The following is a 15,182-nucleotide window of genomic DNA, read 5'->3' as shown; positions in this document are numbered from 1 at the left end:
AATGGCTAATGATAACCACCACATGAAGAGATTAATGGTGCAGGATAGAGACAACCTGGCTAGGATGATCAATAGAACCTTGAGTACAAAGACAATAGAGAGTTCCTGAAATCCTTGGGGTATGGGTGGGAGCTACCTCATACCCAAAATCCCTATAAAAACTCCCTTCCTCTTTTTTTCTGGGGAGGCAGATTTGGAAGATTTTTCTACCCCCTGTTCTCTTGGATATTGATACTCAATAGATGCTTTGCTCTTTGCTCTCTGAGTCTTGTCTCTGAATATTGGTTCCATCAGTGGCAGGTGATAAAAACCATTTTTCTGGTAACAGAAGGACAAGAAACAGTCCTGCTTTGAGAAGTTTCCAATCTAGAAAGAAAACTAAACTAAGGCACAATGTTCTAACTCTTAGTGACCTTGTATACAGTTTTCAAGGAGAGAGGGATGGATTTGAACTGCTGGCCTTATAGTTAGCACTCTAATGCTTATCCTATAATGTCCCAGAGTAACCAAAGGGTCCATGAGGTATCAGGTGTTATAGTTTCTGAAGCAAGCAATGTTTATACAGGAGTCTGGATTCTTGCTAATAAACAAGGGGTTCAGTGGGCAAATCTTATTTGAATATGAACTACATGGTAAGGATCAGCCTGAATCCAAGTCCCATCTGGAAATGGATCCAGCCCACTGCTCTGTTCTCACTATCAGTTACTCAAATGGCACTCTGTTTCTCTAAAGTCCAGCCACTCTGAGCCAAGTCAGAACATCAGGTAGAAGGACAGAGTCCTCCAGGTTGGCAGCTATGAAACCCTTCTCTGATCCTAGCGACATAGCACAGTTTAGAAAGACCAAGTCCTTTGATGGCCACATTGACAGACACCAGCCCTGTTGGCTTTCGTTGCCCCTTGGTTTTGTGAATTCACTAGAAAATCTCACAGAATTCATACAAATAGTACTTAGGACTTCTGGTAGGATCAGCACTGGACTGAAAACCAGAAAGTTGGCAGTTTAAACACACAAAGTGCTCCTTGGAAACCCTATACAGGTTGCTATGAGTAGAAGTGACTCAACGGCACTTAAAAACATAACATTTGTACTTGATATAGATACTCCTGGTGTGGCACTGTAGGATCAGCACTGGACTGGGAACTATAAGGTCTATAGTTCAAACCCACCAGCTGCTCCTCAGAAACCCTATACAAGGTTGTTATGAGTTGGAACCAATTTGACGGCACTTAACAACATCACCAACATCTATACTTGTAGTTCACACTGGAATGTGAACTACAAGGTTTGTGGTTTGAGTCTGCCAATCACTTTATGGGAGAAAAATGAGACTTTTTGCTCCTGCAAAGGTTTAAAGCCTCAAAAACCCTATGCATGGTCATTATGATTCACAACCAACTGCATGGGCACTTAACAACAACAGCAATGTCTATACTTAGAGTTACCCCTTTATTATAACCAGAAAGGATATAAATGAAGAATGCATGGGATAGGGTCCGAAAGAGGTCGGTCCTGGCACAAGATTTCTACTGTCCTCAGAGCACACAACCCTCTGGAGTGCGGATGCCCTTGTCAATCCATGAATAGCCCCTACCTTCCATGTCAAACCCATTACTGGTTTCATTACATAGTCATGAAGGATTGAGTCATTGAATACAAGATTGGTTAAATCATCACACACACACACACACACACACACACACGCACACACACCCTACCCCGTTTGCCCTGAGGGGAGTTGACCAGGTGTGGACCTCACTTATTTGCACACATTCTCAAGTGCTATTTGGAAGTTTTGCATAGTAAATGTTTTTCCATTATAACAATAAAAGATTGCCTCTCATAAATCAAAGACAAAAGGCCAAATTATCCTAAATAAAGCAATTCATTACCTAAGTGAATCTTTAAAACTACTGGTCAGAGGGAAAAGGTATAAAACCAAAAACAAACTCCAGATATTCTACATATCTGATGCATGTCTTTATATATTTCTTGCAGTAAAATGGAACATGATCATCACTTAATTATTTATTTATGTAGTATTAGCTTCCGTCTTAGAACTTCAGACCATTTTATCCTCAAGACAGCATTGTAAAGGAATTCTATAAAAGCCTGATTAAAAAAAATAATAATAATTTACCTTCAATCCTCAGGGTTTATGTATCAGAGCTTAAATTCTAAAACCGTTGGCTTTTCTGCAGTGGCAAGGTTAACTCCATTTTGAGTCTTAACTGAAGTTGAGACTCCATTTGAGATCTTTCTGATCATTAAATCAACAAGTGTCCAATACTTACACAAGTCTGGTGCAAATCTATGGAGTGGCAGTTTGCCCTTAGGTAGAATATGTTTGAAAGTAGATTACAACTCCAGGGTGAGCCCAGGAAGGGGAAACTAAAGGGAAGTTTGTCTTTAGCAGGTGTCCAACAATCTCTGCCACGAAGTCTGGTAACATGATCTTAGAGAATCCTCTCAGCTTTAACATTCTGTTCTATGGCTTAGTGAATTTAGAGGAGAAAACCTAAAAGCCAAGTTATCAAATGGCATTACGTATACCATATCTTCTTTATGCAGATTTCACCTGTGAACATGGATCTTTGGAAACCCAATACTTCTTTCAGGTATCCCAACAAAAATTCAGTATCTGGGTCACTCTAAATTAATAGGCTACTGGACCAAATGCCTTTAAAACTGCATTTGACTGAGTCCATATCATATATGAAGTCCTAGTGGCACTTTGGGTTAAGGTGCCAGACTGCAAAGCCAAGTGAGCTGCAAGGTTGGCAGTTCAAGATCACCAGCTGTTCCTTGGAAGCCCTCTACAGGGTCACTATGGGTCCAAACCAACTCGATGGCACTTACCAACAACAACATATCATATACAATTCATTAGCACAGGGTTTATTCTGGTAAAACCTAGAATTATCAGTGGGCTAGTCTTCAGCAAACATTGTCTGACAGTTTAAAAATCAGTTGATTCGAGTCTATAATATGTGTCACATGAATGACAAGTGGGGGCATTGTCATCCCTGGGCTGAGTTTGAAAGGTAGTCATTTTTAACTTTAAGATTTAGGCCATATTAGAATATATCACAATAGAATACGGTGATTACTAGCAACTATCTGTTAAATACCTACGGTATAGTGACAGGTATAATTCGATGTCCCTTGTATAAAGCAGTGTAAAGTAAACATGAAAAGAGCTTCAGTAGCACAGTGGTTAATACCTACTGCTAAATGAAAGAACATTGGCTTAAACCTATCAATTGATGCATAATAGAAAGATACAGCAATCTGCTTCTATAAAGAGTCACAATTTTGGAAACTCTATGGGGCACTTCTACACTGTCCTATAGTGGGTCATTATAGGTCAGAACCGACTTGACGGCATATAATGACAACAACATAGGGCAGTTCTATAGAGTCTATAGAGTCACTGATTCTAATGACATTGGTTGTTAACAAACATATAAAGGTACAGAGTTTGGACTCTTGAGCCAGATTGTTTGGGTCAAGTTCTGGTTCTGCCAGTTACTACCTGGGTGACTGAGGGCAAATAATCTCCCTGTGCCTAATTTTTCTCATTTATTAAATGGGAACAATGAAAATAATTGCCTTACAAGGTTGTTGTGTAGATTAAATTAGTTAAGGAATTTAATACATTTAAGACCTTTGAATAGCATCTACCTTATAGTAAAGTTAATATAGTATCTAGACTGCATGGGTCATGATAAACTACGGATAATATTGTGAAGAATGGGTATTCCAGAACACTCCATTTTGCTCATAAAGAATCTGTACACAGACCAAGAGGTGGTCATTTGAACAGAACAAGGGACCCTGAATAGTTTAAAATCAGGAAAGGATTGCACCAGACCATATTCTTTTACAATGCGTATTTAGCCTATATTTGGAGCAAATCATCCAAGAAATTGGATTATATTAAGAAGAACATGGTATCAAGATTGGAGAGAGACTCATTAACAACCTGCAATATGCACATGATACAATTTTGCTTACGGAAAGCAAAGAGGACTTGAAATACTTAGTGATGAAGACCAAAGACATCCTTCAGTATGGATTGCATCTCAATGTAAAAAAACCCACAAAAATCTTCACAACTGGATCAATAAAAACTATCATAATAAATGGAGGAAAGATTGAAGTTGTCAAAGACTTCAGTTTGCTTGCATCCACAATCAATGCTCATGGAAGCAGCCATCAGGAAATCACACAATGCATTAATTTAGGCAAATCTGTTGCACAAGACCTATTTAAAGTGATAGAAAGCAAAGCTATCAGTATGAGGACTAAGATGTGCCTAACCCAAGCCATGGTATTATCAATAGCCTCGTATACATGTGGAAGTTGGACAATGAATAAGGAAGAATGTAGAAGAATTGATGCATTTGAATTATGGTGTTAGAAAAGATTATTATAATTAGCTTGGACTGCTAGGAGAACAATCAAATCTGCCTTGGAACAAGTACAGCAAGAATGCTCCTTAGAAGATAACACGTCAAGACTTTATCTCTCATATTCTGACTATGTTATCAAGAGAGACCAGTACCTGGAGAAGGCCATCACGCTTGGTAAAATGGAGGGTCAGTGGAAAAGAGAAAGACCCACAACAAGATATATTGACACAGTGGCAAAAGTAATGGGCTCAAATGTAACATTTGTGGATGTGGCTATGAGTCGGAACCGACTTGACAATACCTAACAACAATAACAACATAAATATTATCATCATCATTACTTTTTTAAACTTGGCAAGAATACTAAAAATAGGATTTTTGTTTTTTTTTTTTGACAGAGAAGTGACTTCGACCCAGTTCAGTCTCTGTCTTCTTCTGTCCAGAATGACTGCCTTTGAGTGTACATCAGTAATAACAAGGAAAGCATATAAATAAACACTTGAATTTTCAGTTTGTAAAATTTTAGGACTGATTACAAAGTCAATGCAAAGAGATAAATAGTTTCAGTGGGCTTTTCAAGGAACTTTAAATATTAAGCTTGATTTTGTTGAGAGTATTTCTTCTTTTTTCTTCCAGATAAGATAGTACTTCTTCCTTACTAACACTTTTACCTTCTTTCTTTCCATAATAAACTTTATAACCTAATTTGATGTCCTTGCCCCAGAGATATCTTGAAGTAATAATGCCCTGGAGCATAATAGTACAAATTATAAGGAAAGGTGATCACTTTAGAAGGAAATCATTTCCATTCAAGTGACTAACATGTATTTCATATTGTGATGGTTCCCTTTGTGTGTCAAGTTGGTCAATCTATGTTATTGTCGTTGTTGTTAAGTGCTGTCAAGTCCATTCTGACTCATAACAACCCTGTATAGGGTTTCCTAGGAGCAGCTGGTGACTTTGAACCATCAGCCTTTCAGTTCAGTGCAAACCCTAATGCGCCACATCCGTGTAGTGATGTACAAAGCTAGGTGTTTCTAGGAAAATATTTTGTAGATGTGGCTAATATCCACAATCAGTAGGCTCTGGAGAAAGGAGGTTACCCTTCATAATGTTGTTGTTGTTAAGTGCCATTGATTTGATATTAAATTAGAAGGACACTATGTATAACAGAATGAAACACTGCCTGGTCCTGGGCCAACCTCAAAATCATTGTTATGCTTGAGCCCATTGCTGCTGCCACTGTGCCAATCCATCTCATTGGGGGTCTTGCTCTTTTTCTCCAACCTTCTACTTTACCAAACATTATATCCTTCTCCAGCGACTGGTCCATCCTGACAATATGTCCGAAGTATGAGAGACAAAGTCTGGCTATCCTGGTTTCCAAGGAGCACTCTGGCTGTACTTCAGCCAATGGAGACCTGTTTGTTCTTTTGGCAGTTCATGGTACTTTTAAATATTCTCCTCCAACATCATAACTCAAATGCATTAATTCTTCTTAAGGTCTTCCTTACTTACTCACTGTACAACTTTTGCATGAATATGAGGTTATTGAAAATACTATGGCTTGAGTTAAGCACACCTTAGTCCTCAAGCTGACATCTTTGCTCTTCAACACTTTAAAGATCTTGTGCAGCAAATTTGCCTAATGCAATACATTATTTGATTTCTTGATGCCTGCTTCCATGAGTGTTGATGGTTGATCTGAGAAAAATGAAGTCTTTTGACAACTTCAATCTCTTCTCCATTGAAAAGGGTGTTGTTTATTGGTCCAGTGGTGAGGATTTGTGTTTTCTTTACATTGAGATGCAAGCCATACTGAAGGCTGAGGACTTTGATCTTCACCAGTGAAGTCCTCTTCACTTCAGCAAGCAAGGTTGTTGTATCGCAGGTTGTCATCGAATCTTCCTCCAATTCTGGTGTTATGTTTTTCTTCATATAATCCAGTTTCTTGGATTATTTGCTCAACATACAGGTTGAGCAACTATGGTGAAAGAATACAACCCTGTTGCACACCTTTCTTAATGTAACTGGCTGTGTCCTCCCTATCTACTCACATGGATCAAAAGGCTTTCTGGACAGGAAATTTTTGTGTTTATCCCACCAGACCTAATACTTCATCTTGAACAATGATAGAACCCAAGAAAATTAAATTACTTCTGAATTCAGGGAATTCCACATTTCTATAATGGGAATACTCTGAGTTCTGGAATTGCTAGGTTGGTAAGGACCCTTAGTCTCTTGCAGTCTTTATGATTTTACTTAAAGAGGCATTGTAAAGAGGTCCCCTAACCACTTTGCTAATACATCCTCAAGGAAAACTGTAGCACCTGTTAGAATTTGGAACCAGCTAATCCCTTGTGAGGAGTCCTGGTGTGGCTCTGTGGGCTAATGTGTCAGACTGCAAAGTCATTTGAACTGCAAGGTCAGTGGTTCAAACTCACCAGCTGCTCCTTGGAAACCCTATACAGGGTCGCTATGGGTCAGAATAGACTCGGCGGCACTTAACAACCACCACCACCACAACAATCCCTTGTGCAATGCTGTAGGACAATCACTGGACTTCAAACTATGAGGTTGGCAGTTCAAACCTACCAGCTGCTCCTTGGAAACCCTATGTAGGGTCGCTATGAGTCAAAACCGACTTGATGGAACTTAATAACAACAGTCTTTTAAACAACTTAGGACAGAATAAATGCAGGAAAAAGAATAAATAATAATACGCCCATGGTATACCTGACCCAAGCTGTTCAAAGTGGTTAATATATAAAATTATCATTTCCTTTTGTATTTAGGAATGATATCCTTCTATAAATCAGCAATTTATTTCTTTTAATTTTTGACAATCTTGTAACTAAGACTATGTAAAATTTATTTAGAAGGAATATTTTCCATACTTTTTTTTTTTTTGTGTGTGTGTGTGTGTTTTCTATGTATGTTGAAAGAAAGAGTTGTGATATGGATTCTTGGCTGGAATTTGAAGACTTAAAGGTATGAAATGATATATTTTCTGAGTGCTCAGTTCCTCTTTCTAGTTCTGTAATGACTTTCCTTTACTATAAGCCTAAGAAGAATTTAAATGATTGACCAAGGGTGAAGTAATTCATTTTTTATGCCATCATATTTTATTCCTGCCATCTTTTCTCTCTCACTCCCTTTTCTTGTTCAGTTACTATTATGCTATTTTCTTTGTCAAAGACATTTCTCACAATTAAGCACTTATATCTGCTGCTCCCCAGCATACTCATTTGGACAGATTTAGTACCAATTAAAAATTTAAAAACTACCCATTTCCCTTTACTTTGGATGGGAACTCAAGGAATATTTTTAACAAATGGCATTTGACTTATTTCAATTATTACAAAGGTATCTATTCTTGATTTCTGCAGTCCTCCAAAAGTTTAAACCTTTTTGATATTAAAGAAAACACACACTGCCTTGTTCTATCTAGTCACTTTCTGTTTTAGAGATTGGGAACCGTGGGACATTGGGAAAAACAAGAAAAAGAGAAAAGAGACATTCATCCCAAGACTGGATCTAGCGTCTATATGAAATAGAGATGGTGTTAACAATAACGTTTTGCTTTAAGGCAGGTTTATTCTGGGTGAAGTCTGTCCTTGAAGTTCCTCTGTTAACCTGACTGTGGTTGCAGGTGGGGTAGAACTGCGGAAGGACCTTGACCAACAGTCTCTCCACCTTGGATCCCTTTCAGTAACCACCAGGCCGACATGAAGTGGAACTCTAGGTCTTGTGGAAGTGAAAACTTCGGTGGTAGCCACACACTATTTTAGTAATCCTGAGTTGTGATGCCTCTCACCTATCTGAAGGGTTGGTTTGGCGTGGATTTATTTAGCACCTTTCTGTTTAGAACTCAAAATTCGTTTGCTCTTAGCCTTATTTATTCTTATAAGCTCAATTGGCATTACAAAGATATCTTTAACTACCTTAATAATTTGAATTTTGCCCCAAGTTGTGAGTTCAACTGAGTCCTGTTGTTATTACCAGGTTGTAGCCTGAGTCTTGGATTTTTAATTTGGTGCTGCAGGACAAGCACTGGACCTGAATCACAAGGTCAGAGTTCAATCCCACCAGCTGCTCCTCAGAAACCCTGTACAACAAGGAGCTATGAATCAGAATTGACTCGATGGCATTAAACAACAGCAACAATAGCCTGAGTTTTAAGATTTGGAACCAGGAAACTCTTAATCTTTCAGGCTACAACCTGACCATAACAACAAGACTCAGTTGAATATACACCTTGGGTCCCTGTCTCAATTTTACTTGCATCACTAGAAAAGTAATTTGAAACCTAGACAATACCGGCTGACCATCACTTTTCACCCCTATGTCTTTTAAAAGTGGAAGAAACTGAATTGAAACAGCTGAAGAAATAGAGATGATCTCATTCTGATTTTTGACTATCTCTTCTTAAACTCAGGTAGAACATAATGCTGAATTTGACCAGTGAATAAACAGTGTAACTTTTCTAATCTACTTGAGACACAAATGTAATATTACTTTATATTTCAATCAGTTATTTATACCTACATATTTGAAAAATATCCTTAAGAATACATATCTTGAGGGCATTATTCAAATTGTATGATAACCTTATTTTGTTGTTGTTGTTAAGTGCCATCAAGTCAGTTCTGACTCAAAGTGACCATCTAGAGGGTTTCTGAGGAGCAGTTAGTGAGCTTGAACCACTGACATTGTGATTCAAACCTACTTTGTAGTCCAGCGCCTTAACCCACAGTGCCATGCCAGGACTCCAACCCTATTTTGAGGGGCTACTTATTACAAAGAAGTTTAGTCAGTTATGCTTTTACAAGTCAGACACAGAGGAAATGGAGATGTTGACTAAGTCTTTGTTATTGCCATTGCCATGTGGTGTTACAGTTGAAGATTAGTCCTGTATAGTCCCATGAATGATAGTGCATTATGTATTAATGCCTTGTGTCCTTCATCCCTGTACAGGTTGAGGTAACAGTCCATGGATGGGCTCCCAGAGTATAGTTTTCTTAGTTATCATAAATAGGCTTAACCAAGCTTTTCTTCACTCAGATCACAGTGCTTGAATGGCTATCTTCTAAAGAGTTAGTGGCACAAGTACTGTCGTAATCAACCTTCCCTAAGGAGCCTGCAAGCTTTGTATTGAGCCTAAGCTGAGGAAAAGATTTTTAATGACTTCTTGGTGAAATCTTCTGTGAGATTCTTCATGTATTTTCTTATAAACCTTGGATCAAGATCATCACTGTTCTTCCTGATCATTCTTTATTCTTGAATTTCAATTTCTGCCCTTTTTCTCCAAGCAATCTCTGAACTGCCTTTGCCAATATCTCCACTTCATCTTCGATGTCTATTCTTTACAACAAGTAGGGAAGATGTGACTGCTTTTGTTTGATTATGAATCTTCCAGTTCTAAAGGGAGACCTTCAAGTGTCTCATCACTGAACAAAGACGATGTATTCTAAAGTGACAGAATGGATGAGTGTGTTATGGAGGTGGATAGTGGGCTGAGTAGGAGGCAAATAATTGGTGGCACTCAGTGATGAAATGTTAAAGCCAATAAGACAATGGTTTGAATATAGCATCCGTGATTTGTGATCTATGGAAGATGTCATCTCTTTACAAACACTGTTTAATATCAGAAGGTTTCACTGGGCATTTACTAGTAAATTGACCCATACTTCCAAAGTTCCAGAATTAGACCTAATATATATATTTCCTTACATATGAGCAAATCTTTCAAAATTTGGGTAAATATTTCTTTTAAAGCTACTTTTGAATTTCAAATTAGAAATTCAATGTTAAAGAATAACCTTTATGTTAAATAATATTCTTTACCAAAAGAGTAAAATCATATCTTACACAAACACAGATTGAAAGATTTTCCCTGATTAATTAAAGAAGAAATCAGTAGGCTGTTACAACAAGTTCAAAAGAATTTAAAACACACACATTTACACAGAGTGAGATAACTAGGAATATACAAGTAAATTTACAAATCAATGCAAAAGTTGTCAAAATCCACAGGGCACTAATCAATCTTGCCTCTACCAAACACAGTTTTCATTTCTATAGGTGAGAATTGTTTGCATTACTATCAGTTTTCTACAATTTACAGAGCTGGGTGGTTGTTGTTAGGTGACATCCAGTAGGTTTGGACTCATAGTGCACAACAGAATGAAGTACTGCCTAGTCCTGCACCATCCTTGTAATCATTATTAAGTTTGAGCCCATTGCTGCTGCCACTATGCCTGTCCACTCCTTCTAGGTCTTCTTCTTTCTTGCTGACCATCCACTTTACTCAGCATGATGTCCTTCTCTTAGGAATATTTTCCTGCCGACACTATGTCTGAAGTATGAGAGATGAGGTCTTGCCTTCCTGGTTCTGACTGTACTTCTTCCAACACAGATTTATTTGCTCTCTGGCAATCTCTGGTACTTTTAATGTTCACCTCTAACATTTGATAGATTAAATGCATCAATTCTTCTGCAGTCTTCTTTATTCACTGTCCAACTTTCAGATGCATATGAAGTTATTGAAAATGCCATGGCTTGGGTCAGGTGTGCCTTGGTTCCCAAACTGAGCTGTATATTAGCTCGAAGAGGATGAAAAGTGGAGTGACATTCTGGAAAGATGTGTTAAACAAGATACTCAGTAAATTATTTTGTCAATTTCAAAGTCTTACACAATTAAAAAAAAATAGTTATCTTCCTGGCTCTATGTCTAGAACAAGAATGATTCTTAAGTTTAAAGTTTAATCCCATAACTGTATCATCACAATAGTAAATTCTAGATAGTACAAATGGTTAAACCCTGGACCCAAAAGGTTGGTGGTTCAAATCCACCTACAGGCACATCAAAGGTAAGGCCTGATGTTTTGCTTCCTGAGTGTCACAGCCTTGAAAACCTTATGTAGTACAGTTCTGCTGGGTTCTCCAGGGGTCAGAATTGACTCAATGGCAACTAATACAACAACATTTTAGGTTTTTCTTAGGCACTCTTTTGTAATACTTAGTATGTTCCTCAATTTCTGTTTAATGTGGTATAAAGAGTACTAGACTTGGAAGAGGGGGTTGTATTCTCAGTGGGAGATTTATTTGTTATTGCATCACTTATTGTTGTTGCTATTAAGTGTCCTCAAGTTGCTTCTGACTCATAGAGACCCTACATAGAGTTTTTGAAGAGCAAATGGTGGTTTTGAACTGCCAACCTTGTGTTTAACAGTCAATTACTTAGCCTACAGCTCCAAACCAAGACTCCTGAAGCATCATGACTAGAATTAAATCAATATCTCTGAGACTCAGAGTTCTCTTTATAAAATAAGGATGCTATTTACTTTTTCTACATCATCATATTATTGTTAGCAGATCAAATGGATGAGGAATTACAGAAGTATATCTCCTCACTATTCACAATAGCCAAACGATCTCAGTGTTCATCAACTAATGAATGGACACCAAGTTGTAAATATACATACAATGAAATCTTATTCATCAATAAAACAAGAATGGACTAGTGATACATGCTATGACATGAATGACCCTTGAAGACATTATGCTAAGTGAAAGAAGCCAGCCAGGCACGTATGATTCTGTTTATATGAATTATCCAGAATAGGAAATCCATAGAGACAAAAAGACGATTGGTGATTGTCAAGGACTAGGAAGAAGGGGTAACTGAGGAGTAACTGTTTAATGGGATGTCCTTTTAGGTTTATGAAAATGTTTTGAAACTAGATAGAGTTGTGCAATGTTGTGACTATGCTAAACATCAGTGCATTGTTCATTTTTAAATGGTTAAGTTTATATTGTGTGAATTTCACTTTGATTAAAAAAAAGTGTCTCTCCTTCAGATATTGTCTATGAGTTCAGATTTACACAACCAATTATCAATTCTACAGCTTCACTTGCATGTCTCATAGTCATCTCAAAATGTACATGACCAAACTCAACTCTTGATTCCTACTTCCTCTCCTCAAACCTGTTCTTCTCATTTTCCTTACTTCAAAGATGACATTGTTGTCACAATTCCTTAGTTCAACAACCTTGGATTAATCTTTGATCATCTTTTTCCTTGTTTCTCACATCATATTTAGCACCAAGTCTTGCTAACTTTACTTCCAAAGTAACCTTTCAATCTAATAATTTTTTTTACAATTTCCATTGTTATGACTCTGGACCAACCCACAACCAGTTCTTATCTGGTGACCACACTGTCTCTTACTTTTCAGTTGGTCTTCTCACTTTCCATTTATATGGGGAACATATCTAGTGTTCCCCACCTAAATTCCTTTCTCTGAATACAGCCAAGATTATTTTGCTTATATCTTCAATAGATTTATATTACATTTATAATAAACACCTAACGTTATTTTTTCCCCATGCCTTAAAAGATTTATAAGATTTACCCTCTTGAAATTTTAACTTTATGTTCCTTTGGCTCCCTGCCTTTAGCCAGACCAATAATTCTGTTTTCTAATAGACCATGCTTAATCCTATTGCTTTTGCATTACCTGGTTCTCTGGGGAAAATACTTCTCAAAGTTCAGATCTTATATAAATCGTCACCTTCTCAAAGAAGACTACCTTGACTTTCCAAACTAAAAGAACACAACCTTATTTCTTTACTAGTCACCTTGTGTATCAACTGTATCACCACCAGGAAACCAATTATATCATCAAACTAGATAATTCAGGTGGTGAACTGCCAAAAGATTGAACAAATCAGTCTTAGAAGAAATACAATTACAATGTTTCTTAGGAGAAAAGATGGAAAGTTGTTGACTTCTTAACTTTGGACAGGCCATCAGAAAAAAACAAACAAACGAGAGATAGAGGTGACAATATGGCGGACTATACAGAAAGGCTATACATACCTTCTACAACAAAGATACGGAAAACCAAATGAAACAGATGTAGATGATAGCCCTGGAACACTGAGCTTCAGGTGATGGAATAGAGAAATGCATTAAATACTTACTAGGAGAGAAAACTGAACAGACATGGCCAAAAAAGAAAGGAGACAGACAGTCTGTTGACCTGTGCCAATTGAGGCCTGGCCATTTTATGCTTTTATGAGGAACTTCAGAGACTTCAGAGAAAGCATTGTGGTATTGCTGAAATACACCAGTGGTTCATGGAGATAAAGGTACAGTTTTGTTTTGTTTTTTTTCTTGTTCCCCACACTCTCCTGGAGACCTGAGTTGAGGCCAGCAACCACCTCTGTAAATCCCCAGGGAAGCTCCCACTCGCCTAGCTGTTGGTACTGTACAGAGGTGGATACCTTAGATGTGAACCCCACAGTAAGGAGGGGGAGACATCAATATTAACCTGATTCATGCGTGCTCTGCTTCAAATCTGCAGAGCCAGCCCTGGCCAGCCATGGATTAGCCCTCACTAAGAGGTGCAGCAGAGCAGACATGGAGGCAGCAGCAGGAGGGAAGCAGGAAGAAGAGACTAATGGTTTATATTAGTCGGTCTAGCATGGTGTGGCCAACTTGAACTGTTGAGGGCAACTTTAAAGATAAGAGGGCAGAGAAAAAGGGTGCAAAATTTTTCCTTGTATTTCATATTATCCTGGTGACCAGAGGTGTAGGTGGTCCCCACCTGCATATACTTGCAGAAAAGCTCCTGCTTTGTGGGCAGTTGAAAGCTCATCAGAACATGTGGGGACTAAGAAGCATCAACCCTGACATCTGGACTCAGGTGTGGCCTGCTCCAGACCTGCAGAACTGATTTTTACTAATCCTGGACTAGCAGGACCTCTCACCCACCGCTGCCTTCTGGGATGGAAATACCCTGATCCTCCAACTGCTTTACTGTCTACATGAACTACTTGTGGAGTGGGTGCCCAGAATAGACAACAGCTAGCCCTACCTGAACTCCATCTAGGTAGGGTTGAGAGGTTACTCTTTTCATCCTTTGCCCACCTACGACATAAGATCCTTGGCTGGCAGGACACTCCAGAATTTTCTCCTCTCTGGATCTGGCATCTGTCCTGGTTTATTCTTTCCATCGTCTTTGTTTAGTTATTCTTTCTTCTTATTATTCCTCTTTCTTACTTTCTATCCTTTCTGCTTTAATTTCTTCATTTTTTGTGCTTCTCTTTTCTAACCACTGATGATTCTTTCTTTCTTTTTTTTATCTTTGTTTTTCTTTACTACTCTCTGGTCTCTTTACATTTTACTCATTCCTCTTCCTAATTGTGTTTCTTTCTTTCTTTTTTTTTTTTTAATTCTTTTTCTAACTCTTGCCTGCTTTTTTCTTTTGCTTCTCTTCACTATTTTCTTTTGTACTATTGTTTATATATTTGTTTATTTTCCTTCTTTCCCTTTTATGTGCATTTTTCTTTCTTGTCTCACTTAACAGGAGGTAGCAACTGTGTCCATACAGCCCAGCCACAACTATACTCTCTATAGCCCCACCCATTGGGGAAGTCAATACCAGCTTCCATATACAGGATCAGTGACAACAACTGACATCAGTCAAATCATCCTAAACTGAACTGCATGAACAGCAAACAAAGAATGATGCCCAAGCCCATCCCCTAATCATATCCATCAGAAAGCAGTTCCTGGTGAGTGTCTAACAACACACCAACATACAATAATCAACTTACCACAAATATAACAACACAGTAGACAACTACTGTTTACATGAAGAAATAAGATAGAGTGACTCAAAAAGTGGCCAAGAGGCAGAGAGAGAAAATGTTTTTGAAGAATAAAGAATTGGAATTACCTGAAAAGGGATTTGTCAG

The sequence above is a fragment of the Chrysochloris asiatica genome, unplaced genomic scaffold (assembly GCF_000296735.1).
Source record: "Chrysochloris asiatica unplaced genomic scaffold, ChrAsi1.0 scaffold00058, whole genome shotgun sequence".
In the NCBI taxonomy this organism is placed as follows: Eukaryota; Metazoa; Chordata; class Mammalia; order Afrosoricida; family Chrysochloridae; genus Chrysochloris; species Chrysochloris asiatica.
This window is presented reverse-complemented; position numbering follows the sequence as displayed.